The sequence below is a fragment of the Cyprinus carpio genome, chromosome A2 (assembly GCF_018340385.1).
Source record: "Cyprinus carpio isolate SPL01 chromosome A2, ASM1834038v1, whole genome shotgun sequence".
NCBI lineage: Eukaryota > Metazoa > Chordata > Actinopteri > Cypriniformes > Cyprinidae > Cyprinus > Cyprinus carpio.
Window position 1 is genome coordinate 19,908,473 of NC_056573.1, and position 13,592 is coordinate 19,922,064.

General features: G+C 39.1%; 1 protein-coding gene across 4 annotated transcripts in view; it reads right to left on the reverse strand.

Annotated features, from left to right (window-relative positions):
• Positions 1-13,592, reverse strand: part of LOC109104887 (SPRY domain-containing SOCS box protein 4-like) — a 70,110-nt gene that overhangs the window by 39,004 nt on the left and 17,514 nt on the right. The window contains exon 1 of one of the 4 annotated variants that reach the window (XM_042777714.1): positions 8,298-8,508. The exons of 1 other annotated variant lie outside the window; for it this stretch is intronic. The gene's annotated coding sequence lies outside the window, so the exon portion shown is untranslated. Of the gene's footprint in view, positions 1-8,282; positions 8,509-13,592 lie in introns of those variants that run through there. 2 more of the 4 variants (XM_019118212.2, XM_019118204.2) reach the window with 2 other exon arrangements.

Here is a 13,592-nt window from a genome sequence, read left to right on the forward strand (position 1 = left end):
AAGTGTGAATCTCAATGGTGTTGAGGATAAAAACGAGAACAGAAATAAAGGAAGAACATAAACAAGAAGACAAGAAGATGAGCAGAAAGAGAGGATCATTGCCAACCCCAGCCTGACAACATGTGAGAGTCTGCCATGGGGAAGGATGTAATAATGAATGCCGCTGGTGAGAACGAGACACCTTCTGTATAACATACAGAAACACTGAACACGCATATATTCACACATGACAAGACACATCACCTCTAGCTCAAAAACAGCCCAGCTTGTGTCAAAACAGAGCAATACAGACCCACACACATTGCATTTAAAAAATCTTATAAATGGTATTCATTCAAAAGAGCTATAGACACTTCAAACAAACATTTTTAACCTCTGACATTTGAATAAGGCAATAAAAAGATTTAATGCAATAAATAAATGAAAAAATAAATAAATAACGAAGAAAATCGGAGACATGCTTGTTTATGCAGAACCTACTGCCACAATGTTAAGGTGTGGGTGACTATCATAGCATTGCTAGGATATCTTGAGTAATTTTTACAGCGTTATTTTACAGTTGCTGGGGTCTTCTGGGTGGTTTCTAAGGTGTTGCATGGTGTTTGCTAGGGTGTTCTGTGTGATGGCAATCAGGCTCAAGTCAAAAGAGTCCAAAATCCCCATGATATTCTCTCTAAATCTCTAAATATGGCTTGGGAGTTCAATGTCTCCACCAATGTAAGATTATTTTGATTGTTAGTCTGATTGCCTAAAAAAGTAATTATCAGTCTCGGATCACTGAAATGCAAATTTTCAGGCATCATTGGTGTCTTTAACACAAATGGCACAGGATAAGTTACATGCATAATTTGTGCCTTAATACTGCCTCAATAACCCTAAGTATGAGTATCAGCAATAGAAAAAATGGAAGCCTAAATACAACATTATTTATTTCTAGGTTCCTGTGAGAAAGTGTGAGAGAAGGAAAACGAGAGAACAAAGGAGAGAGATTCAGTTCACATCAGCCTCAATGTCACAAAAATACCTACACATTAAAAGCCCATTTTAGAGTGTGCTGGAGATGCGATACTGATGTATGAAATGCTAGCAGGAACTTCCTGCTACAGTAAGTGATACATGGTCTTTTCCTGGAATGAGAAAGTCTCATCCCACGAATGAGCTCTACAGCAAAGACAGTTAGGGGATGTTTACATAAAATGTGTTATTGCGTCCACTGCATCTGTGCTATTTGTGAAGAATCTAACCATTGCAAAGCATCTAACTTTTTCTTCAGTGCCATGAGTGCAGCGTTTCAAAAAAGATTAGTAATTAGAAAACAAAGTTTAGTAATAAACAGCAGCATTTAGCTGTTCACATAAATTATCAACATTTCACTACAAAAATGACAAAATGCATCACAGGAAATTTCAGGAACAAACTGACTCACTAAATAAATCTAATAAGTGATAGAAGAGTGTGTTTGATCATTAGCTGTTTGCATGATACAAAGCAACAGAAAACAGCATTGTGTCACGTTAGACTACTACTTGTCAGAGTACAGCTCATTATTGGACAAGCTATAATATATTAAAAACAGCTAAGCTACGCTACTAAAGTATGTAGGCGAGTTAGAAGTGTCGCTTCTTTTAGTTTCTCCACAGCAGTGCCGGACAACATATTCACACTCTGTCAGACAGACAGTCATCATGCACGTTGGTCACTAACACAAAGGAAAAAGGTCACACTTACTGTTCATGTACACAAACACATCTCAGACAGTCTCAACACATTAAGGTCACAAAGAAAGAGAGACAAGAAAAGAGAGAGAGCTGGATTCAGACGACAGGAAGAGGGGTAGCCAGACGGCCAGACAGTCAGAGCCTGGAATCCTGGGTAAGTGTTACTAATATTAAAGGAAAAATAAATGAGGTCATGAAATAAGTAGGATAGAATGTGAATGTGTGTATGTGTGTGAGAAAGAGAGAATGAATGAGAAAGAGAGAGGTTGCTGCCCTAACATGCCACTCACAGCTATCATAACGTGTGCTAGGTGTCGAGGTGTTAGGTTTTCCGTATCGTATTTCAGAGCTGGAGAGGCTCCCGCAGAAGGGCACAAAGGGTTTCACAGTCTTGCTGCCATGCAGAAGCACACTAGTGTGTTTCATTCAGGTTGTGTTTGGTTCAGAGCGTACATGTCAGTTTAACTAACATTCCCTCACTCAAACCGCCGTAGTCACTAATAACTGTAATATACACTGACACAAACATAATTACGCCATTAGTCTGGGAGTTGTAGACCGACTTTTAAACACTGTTCGAACATTAGTAATTACATGAAGAATTGTAAAAAAAAAAAAGGTCTGAAAAAAAGAAACGTCTGAGAAAAAAACAAAATACACTGATGATATAACAAAAAGCTTTTTGTGGATCAATTCATTCCATTAAGCACTGGAAAATTGGTACATAAACAAAATTGATCAAACTGAAACTGCATTAGGATGATTCAAAAATGTTCACACCCACTGTTATCAAATATTTCTATTTATGTTTACATTAAACAGAGTATTATATCTCCTGTATCAACTATCACCCAAAATAGCTTGACTTTTAACTTCAACTGTGTTGACGGCTTACAGTAAAGATGAATGAATGAACAGAGGGACAGATAGACACAGATGGATAGATTGGCAGACAAACAGATATATGATACAAAACTGATACAATGATAAATATAAGACAGATAGATAGACACAGACAGAGACCAATAGACAGAAAACCAGAGAACAATAGATAGAACTATAGATAGAATGATAGAACAGATGCTGCAAATAGATCACGCTGTGAGACGGTGACCACATGGCATGACTGTATCGTGCCTTTGGCCATTACACTGCTAATATAAAATGCCAACGTCAAGCTGAGAAGTGAAAAAAAAAAAGAAAAAAAAAAAAATATTCCATACATCAGTTACACAGGGGTAATAATCCCAAACCATATGACACACGACTAATGTAACTATAACAACCTCATTCTAATGGACCGCTGATGTGCTGTCTCCATCTGCTTAGCCATGCGAGACAAGACTACATATAAAAGCAGTCTGCCAGGGCCGTACGTCTCCGCATGGGAAAATGCCCATTTGTGCTGACTTATCTATTAGAAAAACAAAACCACTCGGTTGGGGAGTGCATCACTGGGAAAGTCAAAGAAAAGTGAAGTAGTTGTCAAAACAACCCTGGTGTAATTGTGCCCTGTGGCTCTTCTACCGCGTAATGTCTTCAATCAGGCCAAATTGGTCTTTTTTCTGTGCTTATTGAATTAAAGTGGATGAAGAATGAAAGACAAAACTGACACTTTTTTTATATACAATCTTCAATCTGCAACATTTTGGGGTAATAAACATCTTCCTCAATTTGCCATTCCACACTCAAGGCTCTATTTGTTTTGCTTGCCCCATCATAAAGATGGCGTTTTTTGTTTTCAGGCCTGCGTAATTGAATTTTACGCCGCTGCATTGCGTGTTTGGCGAATGCCCCAGGACTCAAGAGTTTGTAGCTGTTCTGCATGACTAGAGGAATGATAATATCTTAGACCCCAGGCTGCCCGATTAAAAGGCATGAATGCTGTTTTATACAATAGTTAGGTCTATTTATGCAATCTGATTGGCCAGAAGGTTATACAGGTTTGGAATGACATGAGGGGGAGTAAATAAATGACAAAATGTAATTATTTAATTTATTTTAGGGGACTATCTCTTTAAATAAAACATCTTAATCTGTGGAGCTGCCCTATGTGACGTGTGACTGTGTGTTCACACTGTTTAGTCTACTGGCCATTACTGTGTACATCTTCATCTGAATTTGTTTATGCTTCAGCACCCGTCAGACCCTCAGCACACTTGTTCTCGCAAGCTCTGTGGCACACGGGAGCTTGTGTTTCCCTTCAGGGTGGTGGGGGGTCTGTGATAAAGCATGCGCCTGGTGCCTGGCCCATCACCTGCATTACCCTGGTCACCAGAGACATGATGGACGCGCACACCTCTAGCCACTGGTGGCTTTGATGAGTGGGAACACACATTCGCCATCTGTTGTTTATCTTTGCATCCTCTCTCTCTATTTTATCGGAAACATTTCTCTTTCCTCTGTGGATAGTGTCCTTCCTTCAGGGAACAAGGTTTTAGTCAGAGTTTTTTTTTTTTTTTTTTAAGAATAAATTTTTTAAGAATTAGTTCTAATGATCAACTGATTGCATCTTTACTGACTGGATGATCTGGTTGCAGTAGTTTACAGCTCACTGGGGGAAATTTTTCAGGGAATTTTCAGTGGATAACAACCTAAACTTTGTGGTGTTATTACACAAAATTATTGTATGGCTTTAGAAGATTGTTATACACTACCATTCAAATGTTCGGGGGCAATAGATTTTTTTTTTAAAGAAATTAATATTTTTATTCAGCAAGGATGCGTTAAATAATTAAAAATGACAGTAAAGACATTTTGTACGGTAGTTTAGAGCGTGAATTGTATGGTTAATTTTTATAATGCTTTTGCAACATATTTGAAGCTTGAAATCCTCATACTATACAATTCTTTGAAATTCCCATTTGTTAAGCAATTTTCATTCTTATTCAATTCCTAGACCAGCAAAAACCCAGCACACCAACATTGCATTTGTGTCCATCTTTTCTCTCTGTCTTGTTTTCCTCCCCACCCCCACCCTTACCAATCTCCCTGTCCCTCTCTCATTGTCACTTAGACAGACGGCAGATCAGCAAAACCCATGTCCAGTTCTTTATCATCTAGGTGGTTCAGAGGGCACAGGACAGACAGCCGTATGGTCACATGTTCCCCCATGCCTCTGTCCACCTACACAGTCCTAATTAAACAAACCTACCCCATGGAGACACACGGCCGTCACACACACTCACGTGGCGTGAGAGAAATGCTCTCACAACAGGCATCTGTTGAAGCAGGCTGTGCTGTTTTTCTGTTCAGAACATTCTGGAATCAAGTATAAGCCAACGGCCAGGTTTAGTAATAAAAATATGAGATGCTTGTGTACTCCGTGTGTATAAATGCATGTGTGAGAGAGAAAGTTCTCCATATGACATGTTCTGATGGGCAAGATGTGTTCTGAAGTGACACACAAGCAGATGAATCTAGCGATCGCCCTTGGAGGCTGTCACATCAAAGCGAAACTAGAGACTACGAATACAGCCGAGACAGGATAAACGTGAACCTTACGACATCACTGCTTTCAATTAGAAGTCAGATATCTGTTCACAACGTATGTGGCTACTCATAACAGCAAAACCTCTCATGACACTAATTTTAATTTAACCCATGCCTCATCTGCATCCTCAAATACCAGTTATACAGAGCATAAATACTCTCAAACGAGAACAGAAAGGAAATGTCTGCATATGCACATCACAATACTGGTCATAAGAGTAACATCAAATATGAAAATATTTCCTAACCAGATAAGCAATTTTTCTGTCAACGCTAAGTGCATTTAAGCGCACTTTAAAAAGATTCTTTCAGTTAGCCTATAGCAATACATCCTTTTAAAATGTCATACAAATGCTTTAGTCGGACTAAAATCGCACAATTTTTAAGAAGTCAGAATAACAGCCCAAGAAAATGTAACATGTAAACAACATTTACATTTACTGAAATGCATGATGTGATAAACAGAGCCAATCAGACTTTTTTTTTTTTTTTTATACCAGAAAAGCTATGAAACAGCCAAACCTATATGACAAGGATGCTCCTATTCAATTTCTCTGTCTAGCTAAACAAGGTTGTATTATAAACACTAAACAACTCTACTGAATAAACTACAGAAGACTGTGAGTGTCTATTTGTCACCAGAAAAGCTGTTAAACATCCAAACCTCCACTACTGTTGAAACATTTGAGGTCAAGAAGATTTTTTAAGTTTACTTATCCATGTACATTCTTTATCCTTGTGATGGCAAAGCTGAATTTTCACACATTATTACAGTCTTCGGTGTCACATGATCCTCCATAAATTATTCTAATATGCTGATTTGGTGCTCAAGTAACATATCTTATAATAATCAGCGCTGAAAACAGTTGTGCTGCAGTCCTTTGAATTTTTGAACAGTAGTGTATGTGACAAATACATTAAAGCTCTTCCAAATATTTCCCATACAAGATTCAATTATATTTCTTTCGGTCTAGCAAAACAAGTCCATATTATAAACTAACGCAATATAACCATACAATAAATACCACAATAAACTCAATTTAATAAAACAATGTTAACTTCAAGCATCTATTTGTCACCAGAAATCCAACAAAACGTCCCAAACCTTTGTGACAGGGCTAAATCTGATTTTCATTAAATGTGAATTTTTTTTCTGTACTTCCTGTTAATCTGTTCCAAATATCTCACAATATAACCACCCAATTAACCTACCCATACCAACTAAAAAAAAATCATCCAGAACATAACATCAGATGCAGCTATGTGGAGGAAGAGTGTAAATATAAGACAACCATCGAAGTCCAGGCTTTCTGGCAGCCCAAAAGCCACTTATCACTGTGACTAAAATGTCCACCCCCAACCCAACACCGGTAATCACACTCACACACACACACAGCCTTGTGGCAGATGTGCAAGCCCACCTCCTGTCCTTTCAAACCCTTAAGCTGCTCAGACACACACACAAACACACACACGCACACGCTTCTGGCACTAATCCAGTGGCCCTCTCCAATGGAGGGACACTGAATGGTTGAAAGGCAAATGGTTGTGTTGCTCTTCACACGGCTAACAGCTGAGCTCTAAGCTCTCCCAGAAGAGCCTCTCTCCACAGAGCAGCTCCAGTCAGCTCTTTCCAGCCCACTGCTCTCAGACAACACACTCAGTGATTAAAGCAGTCCCACTGCCCTCCTCGTCCCACACACACACACACACACACACACACACCTCGTGCCCCCGTCCCACACATGCACAAATACATGCAGACACACATGCAGAGATCACTCATAAAAAGACACATGAACTCATCAAGGTTTTTGGACATGTACCATAGAAAATAATATATATATATAACCTAATGCAAAATAGTATGCATTTTATAATAGTATATAAATAATACTGAAATAATGTAGAAAGAAAGGTATTCCTATTGCATTTCAGTGCATTAAACCATGGTATTATTATGGTTTATATAATTTTGTACTCTACTTGTATCCCTTCGAAAAAAGTACTGTGTTGGTACCACAGTTCAGTGATGGCATTCATGTACCATGGTATTTACATGGTACTTCATGGTTTTCCAAGTATAAGCGAAATATCAAAGTAGCATTACCATGACGTCTTTGATAAGTATCATGATAACACCATGGTAAAATCTTTCAGTACAATCAAAGCACCACAGTATTGCCATGGCTTTTTAGTATCATGACTTTTGTTTTACAAGTAATGTAAAATGTAAAAAAGTACAATGGTATTATCATCTGATATCACGACTGTACCATATACCACCATAGTACTTCTTTGTAAGAGATGCCCCACTGCCCTAGGCACAAAAAACACACACAGTCTGTTCCATAAACATTCCACCGCTGGAAACCGCCACACACGCACAAACAGACACAAGCAAATCCATAAGCTACGCATGCACACAAACAAGGAACACAATGAAAAGCATTCAAATCTGCTCCCCGGGCTAAGAGTCAGCCAGCGCTGTGGGAACGCTTCCTATGAACACCAAACCAGAAGAAAGAGAAAGACAAACAATAGCTGTTAAGCGCAACACAGGGAGGAGAAGATCCAGCCATCCTCTAATCACCTTATCTGTGCACAGCAGCTGAGAAAACATGAACCACGGGTTAAGGTGAAAATACTTCTCTTTCCAACCCACACAAGCAATCTATCCTCAAGGGCAGGACCCGGGCACCGTTCCTATGACCCCACTGCTGCATTCAGGGCTACCTGGAGCTCAGAAAGTATCAAATGTGTGGAAATCCCAGGTTTATAAACATCACGGGCAGTTGTAACATCCAACACAAAGAAAAGTCTGTATCCTTGCTGAGTATACTTGCCAGGGTGGATCAAACCTCAATTAAAAGGATCAAACCTCTATTAGAGGAATAAAAGACAACGGGAAATGCCAGCAAGCGGGCGCTAGAAAGAAAGAGTGCACAGAGGTAACCCAAACAGCCCAAAGCAAGCAGGGAAGGAATGAAAGATCACAGGATAGTTTCTACACACAAGTAAACACATATCAAGTTCTTCATTGCGCTCAAACACACACAAACACAAACTCACAGTGCTTACACCAACCCGGCTGCGATGGTCTACCCGGCAGAACTCCCCCGTCTTCACCCGTTCAGGGAAAAAACAAGGAAAACCGCTGGAATAAAGGACGAAAGGAGCTCCTCTCTTTGTGAGAAGGAGCGCACACTAGTTTTTTCTCTTTTCTCTGCGTCTCCCTGCTGAGGAAAGAGAAAAGAAGCTTCTCCCCAGAGACGTAACCCCCCCACCCCCTCCCTGAGGTTAATCCCAGCCGTGGCAGCCTCCGTCCCACTCCGCACTCCTTACTCCGTCCTGTGTCGCGGCTCCAGCTCCGGCTCCGAACTCCAGCTCAGTGGCCCGAAAGAGTGAGAAAGAGGACAGACGGCAGTGTGAGCAGCAGCGTGAGAGCTGCCTCATGATGAAAGGCAATCCGCTGATCTCATCAAGTAGGGACACCAGGCAAACAGAGAGAGAGGAGGACACGCCCCTTACCCCACCCCCGACTCATGCATCCTCCTCCCCACGGTCTTTCACACTTTCAGCTCAGCCAATCAGCCGAGTGCTACTCATAAACACAAATATTTTGAGTCTCCAGCCTGTTACTTCCAGCGCTCGGATATCTGTTTTGAAAGATAATCTGACTCCAGCTTGAGTGGCAAAATGTTATGAGGATGTAGCATTGCTATGCTTATGCCCAACATATAATATTAAATTTTAACACTGCTTAGGAAAAAAATGGCTCTATTCAGACAGGACTCATCTTCTCTGAGAAGGTGAGGACAGTTTGTGTTTTACAGATTTCCTGGGTGATTTTAATCTTGTTTAAAGTTAACAAACACACAAAGAACCACTTTAGAAATTATGGCGCAAGTGATTTAAAATGTGTTTTTTTTTTTTGGCTAACTCAAGGCGAGCTAATCCCGTCCACATGGCAATATCTGTGATTATGCCATTTTGCTAGTTTTCTGGGTAAATCTTGTTCAAAATGATTCTACATTGCTAACATGTAACAGCATAAAAAGAAAAAAAAATACTTTAATTCAATAAAATTAACTCAGCGAGAATCAATAATGAACTTTCCTTAATCACGTGCACAAAATTTTATTTATATTGCATAGTATGGTACATATCAAATGGGTTTTTTTAAATAAAATGCACACATTCAGACATATAATCTCACTGTAATTAAATAAATAAACACACAAATACACAAAACAAATATACTAAATAACTAAAAATATAAAACATTATAATAAAAACACTAAATAAAAAATATATATTTAAATAAAGAAAATAAAAATTCAATAAAATAAAATACTAAAACAAACAAACAATCTGTGGATTTCTTTTGTGATACTTGCTTTCCTCAAAAATACATCAAAATGATGACCAACACACATCACATAAGTATGTATTTAGCACACATTTATTTACATTTATTAATTTAGCAGATGTTTTTTCCCCCACAAAGCAACGTAAACCTAATAGCTATTCTAGTCAACTGGATGTCCACTGCTGAGAAAAAAAAAGAAAAAAAAGAAAACCTTTAGACAAGCCTATGCTGATCTGAATAACTCTTCTAGACAACATTTTGCTAACTAGACTTGATCTCTACCCACTGTGCTACACTAACCCCACATCTTTAGGTCAAACATTTAACAGGCACACTTCTCAGTCAAGCTCCAGATCTTGAATAAACACCATATCCCTCGGTCCAGCAAGCCCTGTCAAACCCGAAACGCACTCAAATCACTCTGAGAAACCCTGAATGTACTCTTTCAGGGTGATGTGAGTTTCCTGACCATTTCCTCCAAAGCCACAGACAAAATGAAAGGTCTACAGCAGTAAAGAGAGAGCGAGTCACTCTTGCACTACCCCCCTCACCTTCTTGCTGAAAACTCAATCAGCCTTTTCAAAAGTGCTGATCCCCTCTCTGAGGAAGCTCAGTCTGAACGAAGTGCAAGTTGCCATGAAAACACACACAGTCTTGTAGGATCAACTGCACCAGACATACTTCACGCCTAAAACACAAATTGTGCAAATAAACTACATGTAAAAGCGTTAAGAGTTACAAAACCCATAAAATCAAAACTTTCTTGTCCAGGAAAATGAACCAAAAATATTGATGACTCATCCTGCACTCACTCTTTTTATCCAATCAAATACTCTCTATAACAAGAAAGCCCTTCCCAGTAACAACATCTACTTCTGACCAGCAATACAGTGCAATAGTCAGGTTCTGGAAGTAAAGATCCCATTCATTTTATCCACACAGGAACAGATTTGTAACAGCAACTTACATACTTTTAAAGACAGACTTAAAGACTGTTTGCTACAAGCTTGTTAATCAAGGGTATTTGTTCTGTTGAAGCCACCAGCCTATATTATTTCATTTTCAACTTTTTAAAGTAATCGTTCAACAGAAAAACTAATTTTTTCAGGATTCTGCCATTAAATCTTCACCAATCAGAGGATCAAAACAACCAGACTATGTGCTCTCAAATTACATTATATTGTTAAAAATTGTTCTATATACATACTCATATTTAAATCAATATGATTTTTATTTATCCATTGTTTTTAATTTGATCAGATTATTTATAATGGTTTTTGGATTGGATTTGCAGTTCTTTCTAGTTCTAAACTAAAGGCCAGTCACAAATAACGGCCAATCCCAACAATATATAATGCCGAAACTTCCTATTTCAAAAGTAAACACACAGGAAAGAAAACTGCACTAATCAATTATCTTGCCTCGAGCCTCCGGTGCAACGGGGGTCTTATTTGTGATGTGAAGTGTCGCTTCAAACCGCAGTTTCCAACCAAACTCCTACCCATTACTCCAGCTTTCATTGTCTTTCTCCACTCTCTTTGTTGACCCATTGCTGTGGCCAGCTGTGTAAATTGCCTCCTCGTTTTCTGCTTCAGGGTATTTTAACACTTTTGGGCCAGCATGTGGTGGGGTAACAAGAGAGATGGGTGGGACTTGTGTCTAATCTATCAGACAATAGGGGAGACCCCCTTCCACAAAGAGATAATGGCCCAGTGGACTGAGAGGGGGGCTCCATCAGAGTGGTCTTTGTATAATAGAGTGGAGTGGGAGGGGGGCCAAGCACACCTCCAGGCGACACACGTGTCACAAACAAAGCCCCACAATTGTCCGAACATCAGTGCCGGAGGACAGAGAAGTGAGGGGTGGAAAGAAAAGGATGAGAGGGGAGTCAAAAATGATGCTCATCTGGCAGTTACAAAACTGCCCCTGGACAGATGGCATATACGAAAGTGAAGAGAAACAAGAGAATGAAAATGAAAAAATGAGTGCGGGTCATGTGGTGAAAGATATGATGACACATTCAGAAAGCAGACATTAACAAGTGCGCAAGCTTCAGATTACAATTACAGATCACACATAGAGCACACACGCACACAGATGGATGGATCCAGGAGGAAGCAACTGTATTGCCCTTCTCTTTGTGTATGACACAATAGCCGCTTACATCAGTGTGTGGCGACACATGGAAAACTCTGCCATCCCCCTCTATTCGGGCACTCGGTGCAAACAGGCCAGCTGGATCCACACTGATATCATTCACTGCACCAAACACAAACAATATCATCTGCACACAGATATTTTACTCTGAACACACACACAGGTTAAAATGTTGAACAGCTTTTATTATGTACTGTCAGAGCACTACATATAGTTATAGAGTATTATAAAATAAATTATATATAAAATGTAATATATATTTTATAATACTATTAGTTATTGTATTATTATCAAACTTGAATTAACAATGGGGTGTGTGTGTGTGTATATATATACGCACACACACACACACGAATATAAACACATGCCTAACACAACTAATGTGTTACACATTTGCATTTTAACAAAACAGACTAAATGAAAATGATTCATTATTCAATCACTTGAAAGATTATAATCAAAACCACAGATTTTTTAGCTTTGTTCATGAAACACCACTATTTCATATCAAATCTAACTTTTTTTTTCTTTTCTTTTTTGTCAAAGTTCTTTTATACAACCACTTTGCACAAAAATGTTCTAATGCGAAAGCACCCATTGAAATGTTTTATATCGAACTGGATACTTGGTCTAAGTGTCTGTGTAGGGTTGCATTTCCTGATTTCCCAGAAATCCCACAGATACAGACAAATATTTGCACAAATATATTTGTCCACAAAAAGGGAGCATTTGCGGGCAAAGTAAAAAAAAATAAAAATAATAATAAATAAATAAAGACAGGATAAACATGCACACCATAGACGGCCAACAAGACAACCACCATACAAAACATGTATCTAAAAACAGACTTCAAAACACACACTCCAGACAACAAACACAGGACATTCCAAATAAAACCTCTCACGACATAATCACAGAAACCAATACAACAGACACACTCAAACCCATGACATCACCTTCCAGTTGCGAGAAACAAGCTCATTTAAACACTGCTCGTACACACACTGGTGTAAGAGATCTGGCAACAAGCCGCAATGCTCCATTTGTCTCTCTTAGCTTCGATCTGGGTGTGATGATTCTGCAGCTTCTCATCAATATGACGTCTGTACAGCGTCAGGCCATAAATTTGAGAAGGGAACAGAATCAATGCCTTAAGTGGTGGAGAAGTGGTGCAGAGCTTAGATGCAAGGAAAATAAATGCTACATTTGGCAAGACAACCTTCCTCCCTGCCAAAATCTCCTTCCTCCGTTCCTTTTTAGCCACACTTTAATCTTCCATTTCAGGTACAGCTTCCTTCCTTTATGAGTATGGTCAAGTTCAATTTCATCCCTCAAATGATGCCGGAATGATCATATTTACGAGATGAGGACAAATGAACATCTCAATGGCATCTTTACTAGTTGAGATACACCACTGTTAAAGGAAAATTCAGCTGATCAAAAGTGACAGTAACACAGATCACTTTGCGTGAGCTCAAAGACATTCAGCAACACAAACTTTTTAGCGCTGCCCCGCAATTGTATCAGTAAAACAGCTTAATTGCTCATGAGCTACATTATCTTTCTCAACAAGGAGCTGGTAACATTGTTTCTTAAGGAATTAAAGCCACGGCTTCACTGTTAAAACAGAGAGACGTGGCAAAACGGTGGTAATTCATACATACACAGCCTCTCTCTCTCTCATAAATAAACACTTGATAAATTACAATTTTCTGAGAACAGAATATTGAAGTGGAGATTGCTAAACTGCAAGCTAACCGGTGTTTTCAGAAAGCAAGCGCGTTTATGCACAGTGGAGAGAGAGCGTGTACACATGGTTGCCAGGTTGACAAAAATAAGTAACACACTTAGCA